We start from the raw sequence: 12,547 nt of genomic DNA on the forward strand, positions 1-12,547 counted from the left end.
GGTGACACCTTTCTCTAGTGCCCACCTTCCCGGTCCCCTGCAGAGAAGTGGAAAGGAAATAGTCTAGGACAATGCTGTCCAACAAATCATTCTACCAGTTCCAGAAAGAGACTGTCTTCATGGAGATACGAAGTTTCTCCTAGCCAAACTGAACTTCCTGCCATTTCCTGCTATTAGGGTCCCATGGGTGTTTGACAGGCCCAGGACTAGGGTGAGGCAAGAGCTGAATCTGCACTCACATGACCCGAGTGTGAGGGACTCGCTACACTTGTTCCTAGGTGTCTCACTTGCCTCACCCTAGTCCTAGCCCTGGAGTTGGGTTGTGTGTCGCAAATGCTGTGGTCCCCTCCCCAGATCCCCTCTTCACCTGTTCCAGCTCTGGGGACTAAGCTCACAGCTACAACCCTCATTGAGAATTACTCTGGCCACAAGGAACTTCCCTGCCCAATATTATGCCCCTTCCAGGGGGGACAGACTATGATCAAGGACTGGCTGAGGCAGGGATGAAAACACCTACTTTTTTTTTTTGTATCACTTTAGAAGAACTCTAAAGAGCCATTCCCCCATCCAGAGCTCCAGAGCCTCAGCTCCCACAGTGAATTAAGAACTATGATGCTTGGTGGGTTTCATCGGTTCTGGAGGTGCCACAGTCCACACTATGGAACAGTACTCTAACCCTGCAGGTAACCAAGAAAGCTGCCAGCTTTGAATGGGACCCAGAGCAGGAAAGGGCTCTGCAGCAGGTTCAGGCTGTGGTCAGAAAGCCCTGCCTCCTGCGCTGTGTGACTCAGCAGGCTCTGTGGTCCTAAAGGCTCTGTGTTTTTTGTGGAGGAAGAAACACCACATGGAGTTTCTGGTGAGCACCAATAGGAAATAATATTATAGATGCCTAGAGTTCTGAAGCAGGGCATGCCATCTGCAAGAAAAGCTACACACCCATTGAAAAGTAGCTCCCAGGCCAGGCGCAGTGGCTCACGCCTGTAATCTCAGCACTTTGGGAGGCCAAGGCGAGCGGATCACCTGAGGTCAGGAGTTCAAGACCAGCCTGGCCAACATGGTGAAACCCCGTCTGTACTAAAAATACAAAAATTAGCTGGGCGTGGTGGCGGGTGCCTGTAATCCCAGCTACTTGGGAGGCTGAGGCAGGAGGATGGTCTAAGCCCAGGAGGCAGAGCTTGCAATGAGATCTCACCACTGCACTCAAGCCTGGGCAACAGAGTAAGGCTCCATCTCAAAAAAAAAAAAAAAAAAAGAAAAGAAAAAAGAAAAAGAAAAAGAGAAGTAGCTCCCAGAATGCTACTGGATCCTGGTAGAGATGAGGCTTCTGACCAAGTGACACCAAGTAACCAGACAACTGTAGCTCCCCATCATGAACTGGATCTGTCAGATCCACAGAGTCACCAGGGCAGGCAAGCCCAGTAGCAATCAGTCGTTTGATGGAAGCGGTACATTTAGGATCGGCACCCGGAAGCTGCATGGGGAGGTAGCCCAGGCTCCCATGTCACATGTCAATATTTCCCTGGGCCCTGGCCCTCAGCACTCACCTATAGCTGCATGAGGGCTTCCTTATGGCCAGCTGACAGCAGAAGCAAAAGGCCAAGTTCAGTTCATAGAAGGGTCAGCTCAGTGTGGCAGTGTGAGCTGGGGCTGCTGCCAGTCGGTGGAGGCAGGGAGGAATACGTTTGGCATTTGGATAATCCACTGGGGCATTTCTTGGTGTTCCATACCCATTTTAATGATAATGGGCAAGTACAACAACCAGGTCTTGAAAAGAGCATGGTATCCATGTGGTCAGAACCCTCAGGAATGAGGGTCCAGGTCATCCCACCCAACAAGTCTCTTAGACCAGCAGAGATGCCAGCCAAGGGCAGGAAGACTCTGGTACAGGTGGTGGAGAAGGGGCATAAGGAGTACCAGGTAGAACCTTGAGATCAAATGCAGCATCAGGGTCTGTGTCTGTCCCATTAACCCTTCTCTTGTCAGTTTCCCCAGGAAGCAAAACTCACTACAATCATAAATAAGCCATCAGAGATGGGGCGAACTTACTACGAGAAACAAGTGACTCTGAGCCACTTGAAGGGTCATCTGTCACAGACACTGCCCACCCAGATCCCTTTTCAGGGCCCACACACCCATCCCCTAGCTACTGAGAATAGGGGCTGCTAATGGCTCAGAGGTTCATCCCTCATTGGGAAATGCATGACCCAAGGCACATCCCCTCCTGGGGGAAAGCCTTAGTCAATGACTGGCTGATGGGGGATGCAAAGGCCCAGTTCTCTCACAGTAGGACAGCTCTGGAGGGCCATCCCAGCTCCAGAGTTCCCTGTAGAATTAACTGAGGTCTCCATGGCCAGCACATTGTGGGGCAGCTACTCCCTCTGCCCCGTCCTGCCTCCCTTGCCCCCTTACAAGTACATCTCCCAAGAACACTCCTAATTAACGTTCTGCATGCAGCTCTCTATCTCAGAGTCTGTTTCCAGGGAGCCCAACCTCAGACATCTCCCAATCTCAGGCTGAGATACTGGGAAACACTAATGATACTGACTCAGTCCCCTGACTCAAGGGACCCAAACAGTTACACAGTGATCTGCCAATCAACAGTTGAGCCTTTGACTGGTCTTCAGGTTGGTTGTTTCCAACCTGTCCCCTCTCACTGGGATTAAAGGAAATTACCCAAAAGAAAAAGAATGCAGCCTATACTACACTTCAATGGTCACGTCCATTCATGTGCCCTCCTTCCCCACTTGAAACCAAATAACTGAAAAAACTTTCCATAGTAATAGTGAAGGCTTCAGCAAGACTGGACAAACCCAGGGACCTCTGCTAGGAAACATGACTAAGCTTGTCCTTCTGAATGAAAGAGGAAGGGCTATTAGCATTGATGAGGTCCACAGGGAATTCAGTGTTATACAGGAATATTTTTTGTATATGACAGAGAAAAATGTAGAAAACAGACTGATTGATTGACAGACAACCTAATTTTTAATCTGGACATCTTTACTAAATTCTGTAATGCAGGATTATCAATCTTATCTCACCTGGATTTCTACCCTTCACAAAGAGATGGCCTTGATTTTAGAGGCCAGAATAAGTGCCTTCTTTATCAAAAGGCTCACTGTCAATGTCCAAGTTGAGCGGCCCTGGGTCAGTCCTCAGGAACAAAATTTCATCAACTTTTTATGGTAAGAGAGTTTTTCTGACTAATTACACATAGGTAATCACTCTCTTTACATAAAACCTTCCTGGATTTGAAGTGCAAGCAAAATGCAAATGCCACTTTCATCTGGATGCAGTAATGCGGCTCCAAGAAGCTAAAGTCACTGTCGCAAGTTTCACATTGGCAGAATGCCGAATTCTTAACATCCAGAATCTCTTTTGACTCCTTACAACCATGAGAAGCAGGGGCAATGCTCTTATTATCCCCATATTGTAGATAACCAAACTGAAGCTCTCAGAAGTTAAATAACTTGCCCAAGATTCCAAAATGTGTCAGAGCTGGACCCCAACCTGGTGTGTCTGATGTAGAGCCTGTGTTTTTAAACTATGATGTTATACTCCAATATCCTAAGTATTTTTGGCCATGTCATCTATACATCATAACATCACAGCCACTTACGTTTCATACTGTCACACTTACATATCAAATTGAATATTTTCTACAATGATTTAAAAATTTCAGGTTGTACTTCCTCCCCGCTTTTGGGGGAATGGGAGTATGGTATATTGTCTATTGAATTTTCTCAAGATTTTTTAGTCAATTTATTTAAAGGCATTTCTTACTTCCACATTAATAATAAAATTCAAATTCTAATTTTTTTTTATTTTTTTGAGATGGAGTCTAACTTTGTCACCCAGGCTGGAGTGCAGTGGCGTGATCATGGCTCACTGCAACCTCCACCTCCCAGGTTCAAGCGATTCTCCTGCCTCAACTTCCCAAGTAGCTGGGATTACAGGCGCCCGCCACCATGCCCGGCTAATTTTTTGTATTTTTAGTAGAGACGGGGTTTCGCCATGTTGCCTAGGCTGGTCTCAAACTCCTGACCTCAAGTGCTCCACCCCCCTTGGCCTCCCAAAGTGCTGGGATTACAGGCATGAGACACTGCACACAGTCTTAAATTATAATTTTTTAAAGAGTCACAAGTAAAAGCCAAAAGGAAGTTCTATGTTTGACCTTCTTTGTTAAAAAATAAATGTACTGAGGACAGGACCATGTCTTCTGTAGTTTGCCTGATACTGAGCCAAGTGAGATTTTCATATTAAATTTTGCTGTCCAGTCTGGACACGGGGGCTTGCGCCTGTAATCACAGCACTTTGGAAGCCAAGATGGGGGGATCATTTGAGGTCAGGAGTTCGAGACCAGCCCGGCCAAAATGGTAAAACCCCGTCTCTATTAAAAATACAAAAATTAGCTGGGTGTGGTAGTGGGCACCTGTAATCCCAGCTACTTGGGAGGCTGAGGTAGGAGAATCACTTGAACCCAGGAGGCAGAGATTGCAGTGAGCCTAGATCATGCCACAGCACTCCAGCCTGGATGACAGAGTGAGATTCCATCTCAAAAATAAAAATAAAAATAAATAAATAAATTTTGCCATCCAGAATTTTATTATGCTTTGGGGAGACAGAGTGGGAGGTAAGAACAAGATTGTTAGTGACATATTTGTCCTATAATAAATTTTAAAATTGTTTTTTGTTCTCTGAAGATATCTTCAAACTTATCTTTTATTTATTTAAACATAATAAGAAAAGTCACATATTGTCCGTAGTTCGATAATCTCAACAGCTTACATCTTTATAGATCTGCTTCTATTCTATCTGGTTTCCTTGTGTACCTGGTTATCTTTGACCATATTCCAGTATTTTAAAAATTATGTATAGGAATAATATGAGGCCTCTGGGTGTAGATATACCCAGAGATGATCTCCTTCTGTAATGTGTTGGGATCATACCAGTCTGGGACCACCTTAAGCCAAATCCAAGGCCTGAGATTTCCTGGACCTGGACAATCTGAATAATTGGAACCTGAGTTATGATTCTGCAGGAGGGCTGCTCCACTTCTAGCCACCCTCCCCCTCAGGATATACCCTGGGAAGTCCCAGTGTACTGTAGGAGGGCCGCCTCTCCTTGGCTGGCTCCTGGCTTCCATTTCCGCACTCTCTTCCAGCCAGGCTGCAGCCCATCCGCACAAGTTCCCCACAGAGGATCAGCAAATACCCACAGGGCAAAAAGAGCTTTGGTGCTCCTTCACCTCTGTGGTTCCTATTCTCTCTTTCCTGTTGACCTAGTCATTTCTTACTATCTTGTCAGCAATTTCATACTGCTGAAGATTTCCAAAAAATAGTTTCCGTTGTTATTTGTCTCCAGTGGGAGAGTTGGTCCACATAGTTTAGCCTACCATTGCTAGGAAGTCTCATCCTGTAAGCTTCTCAAGAAATAACCAACTCAGGCCAAATGGTTGACCCTACTAATAGGTGTTAAGAAAGACCTAAAGTTGATTTATGTGTCTTAAAACAAAATAATCGATTTTTCAACAAACACATCTTTCTGCTTACTGAGGCCTGTAATTCCAGAAGCATGGGTTTAGGGTCTTCAAAGGAAGGGGGGCATTGGGGGTGGGAAGGGAAGTGCATAAGAATCACCCACAGCCTCAGGTGCACCGGCTCTGCTACTGAGCAGTTCTACAACCTTGGCCAATAAGGCCAGCTCTTGGCTGGTTTTCTCATCTGGAAAATGGGAATAATAAAAATCACAGGCCGGGCACGGTGGCTCACACCTGTAATCCCAGCACTTTGGGAGGCCAAGGTGGGTAGATCACCTGAGGTCAGGACTTCGAGACCAGCCTGGCCAACATGGTGAAACCCTGTCTCTACTAAAAATAATAAATACAAAAATTAGCTGGGCGTGGTGGCAGGCGCCTGTAATCCCAGCTACTCAGGAGGCTGAGGCAGGAGAATCGCTTGAACCTGGGAGGCAGAGGTTGCAGTGAGCTGAAATCGTGCCACTGCCATGGTGGCAGGCACCTATAATCCCAGCTACTCGGGAGGCTGAGGCAAGAGAATCAATTGAACCTGGGAGGCAGAGGTTGCAGTGAGCCGAAATCGTACCACTGCACTCCAGCCTGGGTGACAGAGAGAGACTCTGTCTCAAAAAAAAAGATCATAATACCTGTCTCACAATGTCGTCATGCGGATTGAATGAAATTGAATGATACATGCAAAGCCTTTAGCTCAATGTTTAGCACAACAACGTCTGTTAAGTGTTGGGCAAACATTATTATTATTATTATCCCCAAGGTGCTGATGGCCTAAGACACATACTCACCAGACCATCCCCTCTCCCCTGCACATGCTCACAGTCCTAGTTCAGTAGTTGGAAACCACTGCCTTAGTTAATGATGATTTGAATAAATCACTGGATTCCAATGGTCCAGTTGCTAAAGACATTATTCTGAAGGCCCGAAAGGCAGGCCTCCTGAGTTTTATCTCCCTTAACTCATTCTGTGACCTACAAATTGAAAGGAGGACAATAATTCAGATGGCAAAAGGGCCTGGAGATACCCCCCCAATAAAAGATTCCCCTGCAACCACGTGGCAAGTTGTGCTGTTATGATAAAGCGGAAGACTGTTTGGAAATAATCAAAAATTCTCTCGGGAAGCCCAATTATATTTTTACATCAAGAATCAAAATGCTGGTGCTGCAGACTTCAGCCTATCATTCACAAACCTTTTATCCTGTAATTAAGCCAGATCCGCTGCTGGGCTAATTCTTCCCTGAATGACACCACCCTTTGAGCCAGCCCGTATGTCGGTAGAAGACTTCACTCTGATGATCTATTACACCAATACATCACCGCGGTGAGCTGCCTCCTTAATGATTTATCCATAACACATCATCAGAGTGAGGCACACTCGTAATATATTGCTCAATAAGTCTGCAGTGGCCAAGGGAGAAAGCCACGAACAGCAGCCGAGTCTGTGCCCTTACACGGCTGGTGTCAGAGCGCAGGACCCACGCTGGGCTCTCCTCTCTAAACAAATGTTTATATAGGTGGGAGGGCTCTCATGCCAATAGGCTTTTAAAACATGAAGAACCATGACCTTAAGAAAGCACCATAAATCCAGAGGAGAAAGGCCCCTCCGTGTGTAGTGGGGCTTACTCTTCTAAGCCTGTCATTTCTAAGCATTTTAAGCTCTTACTTAGTAGAAGGCCGGGACCACTGCGACGCACACCCCAGGGGATGCCATTCACATTGTAGTCTGCGCAAATGGTGCCCCCTGGAACTGTGCAACGTGCGGCCTGAGTCACCCCACATGGCAGCCCTGTAGGAAGACCCATGGTTAAAAGCATAGACTCTGGCATCATTCTGCCTTGTTTGAATCAAAATTCCTGGAATAACAGTCCTATTTCATGGAGATGCTGTGAGATTGAATAAGGTAATGCTTGTAGAGCACTTATCATGTAATAAACACTCAGCAAATGTTAGCCTCTTCTAATAGCTACCTTCACAATGCTGAGTGCCAGGAAGCCTTTAGGTCCAGGCCTAGGGTAGCAGGCTGCCCCTATAGATTGTGTTCTTTATTCTGGCGGATGCTGTCTAATTTTTATGTATTTAAATGCTGCTTCATTCAAAAGAAAAAAGGGGAGAGTGGATAAAAAGGTGCTCATGGGGCTGGGAGCGATGACTCACGCCTGTAATCCCAGCACTTTGGGAGGCTGAGGTGGGCGAATCACAAGGTCAAGAGATCCAGACCATCCTGGCCAACATGGTAAAACCCTGTCTCTTCTAAAAATACAAAAATTAGCTGGGCATGGTGGCGCATGCCTGTAATCCCAGCTACTCGGGAGGCTGAGGCAGGAGAATCGCTTGAACCTGGGAGTCAGAGGTTGCAGTGAGCTGATATCACGCCACTGTACTCCAGCCTGGCGACAGAGCAAGACTCCATCTCAAAAAAAAAAAAAAAAAAAAAAAAAAGGTGCTTATGGAAATACATAATAGGATGAATATAAAGAAATGGGAACATCTGCGAAAAGAGGGAGAAAGATTAAATAAACTTTAAGCAAAAGTAATGTACAAAAAGAATGCCAAGAATCAGTAAGAGTGGGGTCACGGGCACACCCATTCCCTCCAGTGGGAGCAAGTCAGTGCAACCACTCTGGAGTGCAACTTGGCATCACCCAAAAAGCGAAAGATGAGCCCTACCGCCCAGCAATTTCACTCCTAATTGTATGCCCTGGCTCAGAGGGATTCTTCCTTGCACACATGTACAAAGAAACAGGGATAATAATGTTCCCTGCAACATCCTAGAGACAGCAAAAAAAAAAAAAAAAAAAAAAAAAAAACTGGAAACAACTGAAACCTCCAAGAGGAAAATAAATATATAACAATAATAGCCAACTCTCTTTTTAAAAAATCACTTTTTGTTTTTGAGACAGGGTCTCAGCTCTGTCACCCAGTCTTTAGTGCAGTGACACAATCATAGCTCACTGCAGTTCAAGGGATCTTCCCAAGTAGCTGAGACTACAGGTGTCCATCACCACACCAGGCTAATCATTTTGTTGTTGTTGTTTTTATTTATTTTTATTTTTATTTATTTATTTATTTTGAGACGGAGTTTTGCTCTTGTTGCCCAGGCTGGAGTGCAATGGCGTGATCTCAGCTCACCACAACCTCTGCCTCCTGGGTTCAAGCGATTCTTCTGCCTCAGCCTCCCGCGTAGCTGGGATTACAGGCATCCGCCACCACGCCCAGCTAATTTTTGTATTTTTAGTAGAGACGGGGTTTCACCATGTTGGCCAGGCTGGTCTCAAACTCCTGACCTCAGGTGATCCACCGGCCTTGGCCTCCCAAAGTGCTGGGATTACAGGCGTGAGACACCATGCCCAGCCAAAAATCCTTCTAATGTTTATTTTTTTAATTATGAAAATAACTCTTTTTAATTTATTTGCATAGTGTTTTTATTCTACTACATACATAAAAATAGAAGCTATAGGTGAATTAAGTTTATTAATGTGGTCTTAAACATCTTCCTGTTCAGTCTGACATGTCTGAATCCCTTTCAGACTCAGTGTCTTTGATGTCTGTGCTTTTCTACATACCTTCCTGTTCTGTTCCATGAAGGACATTAGCGATAAGGCATTTCTTAAAAGAATGTTCCATTAGTGCTTATGAGACCAAGTCTTACACTATATACCAGGAATATTTTCAATGCTTTTCACCTATTAAGTCATTTATTTTCACCTCTATTAGATAGGTGGTATCATTAGCCCCATTTTACAGATGAAGAAACAGAGACGAGAAGAGGAGGTTAAGTCACTTGCCCAAGGTCACAGAACTAGTAAGTGGCGGGGTTGGGGTTTGAACCAAGGCAGCCTGGCCCCAGAGCCATACTCTTAAAGCCTACATATTCATACATCTAGTCTTAGAATAGAATATTGTACAGCAGTGAAAATGAATTAACTAGAGTTACACGTGACAAAACAGGTGAGTTTCAAAAGAAAACTCGAGTAAAAAGATCAAATTACAGAGGGATACATGCAGGATAAAGCCACTTTTATAATATTTTTAAATGTGTAAAACAATACTGTATGTTTATTATAGATACATACGTTTGTAGTAAAAATTATTATTTTTTAAATAGGGAAGATAAACACCAAGTCCAGGAAAATATCCACCACGAGAGGAGGGACAAAGAAGAAAGGGATCAGGAATGGATACAAGAAGCTCATGTCTTAACCTGGGTGATGGGTATGTAGATATTTGTTGTAGAGTCTCTGTAATTTTTGAATGCCTGAAATATTTCATAATAATCAAAAATAATGCCATCTCCTACTCCAGAGCTGCATGTAACTGTAAATTAAGCTCTGAATTTCCCCACAGCCAAAGCTAAGAGGGAAACTAAGACACCAAATTTGCCAAGACCGCAGAAGCAAACCACCCCAGTTGTTCAAAAGCAGCACAGTCTTTTTTTCCTTAAGCTAAAACGTGAAAGATATTTATCCCACGGGTCTTCATAGAGGAAAAAATGGTCAATAACATTCCCACAGAAAAAAAACAAAAGTATGCCTCATACAACCATTTCCTAGCATCCCTCGATGCATTGTAACAGCTTAATGTCAAAGCAGGCTTCAGAAGAAGCAGCTCAGCTGGGCGAGGTGGCTCACACCTGTAATCCCAGCACTTTGGGAGGTCAGGCAGGAGGATCGCTTGACCCCAGGAGTTCAAGACCAGGCTGGGCAACAAAGAAAGACCCCATCTGTACAAAAAAATTGAAAAATGAGACAGGGTCTCATACACCTGTAGTCCCAGCTATTCAGGAGGCTGAGGCAGGAGGATCGCTTGAGCCTGGGAAGTAGAGGCTACCGTGAGCTTTGATCATGCCACTGCACTCCAGCCTGGGTGACATAGCAAGACCCTGTTTCCAAAAGAAAAAATTAAAAATAATTAAATTTTAAAAAAGAAGCAGCTGCTCTATAAAGGGAACTGTCTTTATTGCCAGCTTCTGGGACATTTCCAGAGAGAACAGACCTTCATGAGCAAGAGGGAAGCAGGCCGACTTGGCCACAGTAGCCTGGGGACTGACACAGCCTTAACTCCGGGAAGGACCCTCCTTCAGATTCCTGCTCAGGGGCCTGGGACCCGTAGCTGCAGACAAGCCATAAAGATATCCTACAGTCCTGGGATCTGAAAGCATTCACCCTTTGTTTAGTTCTTCTCATGATCACTCAGACTTCTTGGACCCTGAGTCCATCCAGCTGTCTGTTGAAACCATTGGCTCTTACCTTCATCTTACAAAGGCGGGAGCCAGCTAGGCACCGTGGCTCACACCTGTACTCCAGCACTTTGGGAGGCCGAGGCGGGCGGATCACCTGAGGTTGGGAGTTAGAGACCAGCCTGACCGACATGGAGAAACCCTGTCTCTGCTAAATATACAAAATTAGCCGGGCCTGGTGGCACATGCCTATAATCCTGGATGCTCGAGAGGCTGAGGCAGGAGAATCGCTTGAACCCAAGAGGCGGAGGTTTCGGTGAGCAGGGATCCCGCCGTTGCACTCCAGCCTGGGCAACAAGGGTGAAACTCTGTCTCAAAAAAAAAAAAAGCAAGCTGATTATTTAGAGATGTAAATAATCAGACGCACTAAAAACAGAAATGGTTAAAACTAGTTGGCCCCAAGAACAGGCCTGGGGTCGGAGGGGTGGAGAGCCTGTTCAGAAAATTGTGGGGAAATTTGAAAATGGACTGAATACGAGGAAATCTTCAAAAACTGGCTGTTAAATGCCATGTTGTTGGGTTTGATAATGGTATTGTATTGATATAAGAAAGGGTCTTATTTTCCAGAGAAGCAGGCTGAAGCCTTGGGTGAGAGAGGTATTGTGGGAACTTGCTTTAAAATGCCTCAGAAAAGCTGGAAGCTGTCGCTCATGCCTGTAATCCCTGCACTTTGGGAGGCCAAAGTGGAGGGATTGCTTAAGCCCGGGAGTTCGAGACTGGCCTGAACAACATGGTGAGATCCTGTCTCTACAAAAACTCAAAAAATGAGGCGGGCAGATCCCTTGAGCCCAGGAGGTTGAGGCTGCAATGAGCCATGATTGCACCACTTGCCCTCCCACCTGAGTGACAGAGCAAAACCCTGCCTCGAAAAAACAAACAAAAAACAAACAAAAGAAAAACACTTCAGAAAAAATATAGATGAGCAAAAACAGCAAAATATTAATAATGGTTTAGTCTACATGATAAACATATGGAGGATCTTTATATGATTCTTTTTTTTTTTTTTTTTTTTTTTTGAGATGGAGTCTTGCTCTGTCGCCCAGGCTGGAGTGCAGAGGCGCGATCTCGGCTCACTGCAACCTCCACCTCCCAGGTTCAAGCAATTCTCCTGTCTCAGCCTCCCGAGTAGCTGGGATTACAGGTGCACGCTGCCATGGCTGGTTAACTTTTTGTATTTTAGTAGAGACAGGGTTTCACCATATTGCCCAGGCTGGTTTCCAACTCCTGAGTTCAGGCAGTCCACCTGCCTCGGCCTCCCAAAATGCTGGGATTACAGGCATGAGCCACTACACCCAGCCAATTCTGTCTACTTTTATGAATGCTTCCATAATCAAATTTAAAATGTGGGTTTGTTTTGTTTTGTTTTGTTTTGTTTGAGACAGGGTCTTGCTCTGTCACTCAGCCTGGGGTGCGGTGGCATGATCATAGATCTAGGTTTCAGTGAAACCTCGAACTCCTGGGCTCAGGGGATCCTCCCACTTCAGCCTCTGGAGTAGCTGGGACTACAGGCACACACTACCACGCATACCTGGCTAATTTTTAAAAAATTTTGTAGAGATGGGGGTCTCACTATAATGCCCAGGCTAGTCCCGAACACTTGGCCTCAAGTGATCTGCCTACCTTGGTATCCCTAAGTGTTGGGATTACAGGTGTGAATCATTGTGCCCAGCCTGAAAAGATTTTAAAGAAGTATTTAATAAATCTTGGAAGATGCTGATTCTGCTCTTCTTGGAGCTCCGCTTGGACCCATGGACCCAAAGAACAGGACTTCAGGGATCTTG

This window comes from Pan troglodytes, chromosome 19 (genome assembly GCF_028858775.2).
Source record: "Pan troglodytes isolate AG18354 chromosome 19, NHGRI_mPanTro3-v2.0_pri, whole genome shotgun sequence".
Lineage (NCBI taxonomy): Eukaryota > Metazoa > Chordata > Mammalia > Primates > Hominidae > Pan > Pan troglodytes.